Consider the following 6,140-nt stretch of genomic DNA (forward strand, 5'->3'; position numbering starts at 1 on the left):
AAAATCTAGGCAGCTATATTCACCGTCTGAAGCTCACGGCGGGAGCAGCGCGTCTAGGCGTCTGGAGGAGGACAACGATGACGATGACGAGGACAACGACGTCGACCTTTTCCAAATTGGAAGAGAAAACTTGAATAAATAACGGGGACACTATTTTAAAATTCACGTTTTTGGAGAAAAGGTATTCAAGGTTAGGTTTCAATTTTCATTTCCAAGGGCTTCCTAAAAATGTTTAAATTCAGATCAGATTAGGAGGCATCAAGAACTTCATATTTATTAAAAGAAAAAGGACGATTTTCTTTCAAAGAATGACTTCTGATTTAGGATTTGTTTGGGTTTGAGAGCTTGATTTTTGCTACCGAGATAGACGCTAAGTACAGGAAAATCAGATTGTTTTAATACATTTCATCTACACAAAGTTTCTAACAGTACAATTATAATAAAACACTTTAGTCACACGTAAGTAAAGTGTGGTATCAGGCGAACCCAAAACTCCAAACCTAACCTTATCTACCATCTATTTATGCCAAAGACGGAGGGGACAGACCCATGTACCCCCCCCCCCCTTCATGAGTACTTCGTGCCAAGTCACACAGCAAAGTTACAGAAAATATTTGTCACACATACCGTCAGTGTGGAGGGTACAGGTGAGCTGCCCAGCCATAGCCTTGCTTGGAAATAGAAAGTCCTTCCCTGCAGAGTCGCAAGAAAAGGAAATAGAAAGTCCTTCCCTGCAGAGTCGCAAGAAGAGGAAATAGAAAGTCCTTCCCTGCAGAGTCGCAAGAAAAGCTCTCCGCTTGGCTGGTGCGACGGATCCAGCAAGAGGCCGGCCTGCTCGCCCTCATGAAGCCAAAATTACCCATACCTACAAAAAAAATAATAATTAATAACACAGGAAAGATATATGATGATAAAAGCGACACAATGGTAATAAAACAATATTTAAATAGAAAATCTTACGCACGTCACACTGACAACAGACGTACAAAGGTGTTACTCCAACAAGATCTTGGCGGGAACTGAGGCGGCGGTCGCTGCATTCCGCCGCGCGGGAGGCAGTTGCGGGAAACAAGCAGTCGCGTCGTTAGATAGTTAAGAACGGATAATGGAAATGATAAGGAAAAACGAAATAAAAACGCATATAGTTTTGAGAAAGCAACAAAGCAGATGCATTAGCATTCAAAAACGAGTGAAAGATAATGAGGAATATAAACAAAAAATAAGGATAAAAAATAACTCATCGGAAATGATTTCCAGGTTTGTCAACGGAAAACGCGACCCTTTTGGGCAACGGAAATCGCCATGAAACATCTACGTTTGGCAGCTAAATGTAGATCTATCACATTTTGAACTAAATTAATCTAAGACCATATTGAAAAAAAGTTTAGAATATTTAGACCTGTTATCTCTCATTCAGCAATGGATGAGATATTTGGAGGCGATTTGGTAATGTCGTTTGTTTAACCTTTCTTTGATAACGTTCTGAGACGTAATAAATACTCTTAAAAGTAAAAATCAAAGTAATTCAATTCCATCTCGTGCTTGCTTATTCTAGGAGAGAGAGTGGTGTCAGAAAATGCAAATGAAATATAATTATTTTTAAACAACAAAATTATTTAGGAGCCCTCCGTGGCAACACTGTTTTCGAGCATCCTCCTCACTCGCGGGATAAAACGCTCATGCCCTCGGCTTCGGCGAAGGGAAGGCTACCGAAGTTCATGTTGCAGTATGAAGGGAGATGCAAGAGAGCGCCTGGCAATGTAAAGTAGTATCTCTCAGTTTCTTTGAGGAATATACAGGGCAAAACGACGCCACGCCGTGGCTCCGACTGGAGTGTGTTGCCACCTCGAGTGCGTCAGTTTCCATATATGATGATATTTGTAAGCCTGTAGGAGAGGGGGAGGCGAGATATTCAGCATTGTTTTAAGCCTCCTAGTGTGAGACGACGTGCTATTGCATACTGTATATATACATATATACGGGTCCCGATATTACTTGCAAAGGGAGTGTGGTCAACGATTGTTCCTTGCAAAAGGGATTGAGGTCACCGATTGTTCCTTGCAAAAGGGATTGAGGTCACCGATTGTTCCTTGCAAAAGGGATTGAGGTCACCGATTGTTACTTGCAAAAGGGATTGAGGTCACCGATTGTTACTTGCAAAAGGGATTGAGGTCACCGATTGTTACTTGCTAAAGGGATTGAGGTCACCGATTGTTACTTGCAAAAGGGATTGAGGTCACCAATTGTTACTTGCACTCCCTTATTCCCTTTTGCAAGGAACAATCGGTGATCTCACTCTCATTGCAACAAACAATCTGTAACCTCACTTCCTTTAGCTAGTAACAATCGGAGACCCAATTGCTTACAAAAAGTGAGTGAGTGAGTGAGATCACCTATTGTTCTTTGCACCAACTGCTTCTTGAGAAGGAATGAGGTCACCGACTGCTTCTTGACAGGGAATGAGGTCACCGACAGTTACTTGCAAAAGGGAATGAGATCACCGATTGTTACTTGCAAAATGGAGTGAGGAAACGGATTGTTACTTGCAAAAGGGAACAATCGGTGACCTCGTTTCCTTTGTAAAGAGTAGATTTTTTTTTTTTCAGATCTCAGGCATTGAGGTGTTATTGTTTATGCTTTGTAGGAACTGTTCAAAGTGGTAATTTCTGAAATGCATTTTTAAATCCAGTAGATTTTGGTTAACGTTAAGAAACTGAATAAGGTTGTCACGTGTATTGTCCTGCTTGTAGATATAAAAAAGCTCCTGAACTCGCTTTTGTTCCCTTAATAGTGTAGGGTCACCAACACACGCAGGTTGTCTGGAGCGTTGTGAGATGTTGCTCTTGAAGGTTTTCTTTGGACAGACCCAGGTGTCGTAGTAATCAGTGACCGCTTTCGTAATGTTCATAGAGAATTGATCAACATTCGTTATTGTGTAATCGTTATACCAGTCATAAATACGTGATTTAAAGTGGTGCACAGGGCAAAGAGGTTACCCCCAAAATTGGTAGCGTCCCCTAGATTTCAAGCTTGTTTGATATATTGTTTTAAGAATCTTTTTTTTAGTGGCTGTCATTTTAAACAAATGTAATCTAGTCCTTTCTTTTCCTTTGTTGGATAGTTTGTTTTGCCCATTTTATTTGCATTTTATATACTCCCGTTTTCTATTTTCGTTTCCTTTTGATGTTTATATGATTTCCTGTGTTTTTTCTGCTTTTATTTTATTATTTTTTATTTGAATATTGTAAGGTCCTGCGAACCAAAACATTTTAAAGAATTTATAGATTGTTTTTTATTATGAATAAGAACTATAACGTTAAATAGCGTTTGTTTAAGGACAAAGGACGTAAGAATTTGCTTATGATTATTGAAATGTTCTTTGCTTTCTCTTTTGTCATTTTGAACTTTCTTTTGCTGGACCGTCGTATTGTTTTATGTTCTTTTATTTCATTTTTCGTAGTCTTCTGTTCTCTTCCATGTTACTTTATTTCGTTTAAGATCTGTTTCCGTTTTCAGTCTCCTCCCGTGATTTATTATTTATATTCAGTTTTGTTTTTGCTCATTTACGTTCATTTTCACTTTTAAGGTTCCTGCGTGTTTTACTAATTACATTTTATTTTATTTCTGCTCACGATAAGATCTGTTATACTTTTAAAGTCTTTCACCTGTTTTATTTGCAGTTTGGTTCAGTTTTATCTTAATTATCTTATATTCTACTTGTGTTTTATTAACTATAATCAATTTTAGTATTAAATATAGTTCACTCTTCAGCTTTTTGCAGTGTTTTATTTGCTGTAGAGTTCGGTTTTAATCCCCACTAGTTTTGTTTAGCTTTTAGTCTTTGGTCTCAGTTTTAGCCACCGTTTTGTTCAGCTTTCTCTTAATAAATATTGTATGGCTTGTTTTGTTTTCTGTGAGCCTCCATGCTGCCAACTATCTCTAGTAATTAAAGAATTTGTTGAGTAAAACATCATGCCAATGATCTTGGTGGATCTGCTGAATCACTGCAGTAGCAGCAGTAATGGTATTTATTATGAGGAAGTAATAATGATGATTCTGATAAGATGATAATGATAACAGCAATAGTGATGATGATACTTATGACTGTAACATTAATAATATAGTGACAATAAAGACGTTGATGTTGATAATGAATCATGATGATGATGGTGCTGTTAATTATTAATGGTCGTAATAGTAATGAAGACGCTTATAATGAAAGCAATGGAAATTGTAATGGTAGTAAAAATAATGAAAATGATCAAAATGTGTTTTATGGAAATCATGATAATAACAACGATAGTATTGATAACAATTTTCGTTACTTTTATCATAATTTTCATATCAATGAAAGGGTTGATAATAATGATGCTGACAATAACAACAACAACGTACTAATAATCTTGACAACAATAATAATAACAAAAACAAAGACAACGAGAATAATAACAATAATATTGTATTGCTGCCACTGATTAACAAAGGCGATAATGATATGCGGCCTCAATTAATAAGAAAAGAACTTTGTGCCATAACATCCAGCTTCTCTCTCTCTCCTTCCTTCACTCTCTCTCTCTCTCTGTCTCTCTCTTTCTCTTTCTATCCATCTATCTATCTAGCCATCCGTCTAGCCAGAACAGAGAACCAAAGAGGTGTGTTGCTAGATGCAGGGCGCAGCATCGTTCAACCTCCAGGACTCCTGTCTCATGGTAATACGGGACGCAACGCACGGCAAAGACACGCGGAAGAGTTTTCCCTGGCCCAGGATGGAATGAACCAGAGGTGTGCACCATCCCTTCTCATAGGCCTTGGTGCACCTGGAAGCCGTTTTGTCTCATCCCTCACTGGTGAGTTTTGTTTCGGTGAAAAGAAAAGTCTCACTTCCTTAGTTTGATCAGCTGCTACTAGATGGTACAACTTCGAGAAGCACTTGCTAACTTCTCAGCGAATTTGCAAATTTCTATTTGATTAAGCTGCCATACATAGAGGTTTGAAGTATGCGGCGTTCTCTATATTCAAGAAATATGCAAATATCAGTGATAATTCTTCTGTTCAAATAAAGGCGGAATGCCGCCTTACCTTAACAATTCCGAGATGTCGCATTTGAAAACGTTCTAAACAAAGCCAACGATGATTAAAAATGCACGTTTTGCAACCAGTTTTTTGAAAAAAAAAACGAAAAAAAAAAAACAAATATCAAATCGCTTATTTGATTTCTAAAATTAGATATTAATACACTAACTGGCTATTTATATTCTACCAATCATGCTCTTTGTTACAAACAACCTAGAGTTTTCTCCTCATTCATAAAATACTATTTACGCTATGTTTACATCGAGGTGGTTGCCAGATGTACAAAAGTGGGACTCAGGGTGTGTACTGAAATGCAATTCCGCAACTGTACATATGTATATATATATATATATATATATATATTTATTTATTTATGTATATATATATATATATTTATGTATATATATATATTTATGTATATATATATATATATATATATGTACACACACACTTACACACACACACACACACACACACACACACACACACACACACACACACACACACACACACACACACACATATATAGAAAGATAGATAGATAGATAGATAAATAGATAGAAAGATTGACTGACCGATAGATAAAGAAAGATAGACAGAGAGAGAGAAAGCGACGACTACAGCCACACATACAAATAGATATATAAATAGACAGAAAACAGACAGACAGACGATAGACAAATAAACCGAGAGAGAAAGAGAGCTTCCCTTTCCCCTTGACATTCCTCCCTTAGGCTGTTTCCCGGCTGGCCTCAATCTAACACACAAAAGTCAAGAGTTATTTTCTGTTCCCGTTTTTCTGCAAGAGTTTACGAAACCTGTGGGGCTTAATGAAAAAATATTTTATCGTCCATCTTGGTTAAATGTGTCGTTTAGTTTACGGATATTACTTGAGGGAAAGGAACTGGAATTGAGATTTTCTATTTGAATTATATTTGGGGTTATGGAGCCTGACTTACGGGAGATGGATAGATGGGTAAGGGAGTTCAAGGTATGCAAATATTGTGTTACTTGGAATATATAGTTGGTGTCCGTATTAGGTTGTTGGCATGTGCACAGACAAACAT

Source organism: Penaeus chinensis, chromosome 16 (genome assembly GCF_019202785.1).
Source record: "Penaeus chinensis breed Huanghai No. 1 chromosome 16, ASM1920278v2, whole genome shotgun sequence".
Classification (NCBI taxonomy): domain Eukaryota; kingdom Metazoa; phylum Arthropoda; class Malacostraca; order Decapoda; family Penaeidae; genus Penaeus; species Penaeus chinensis.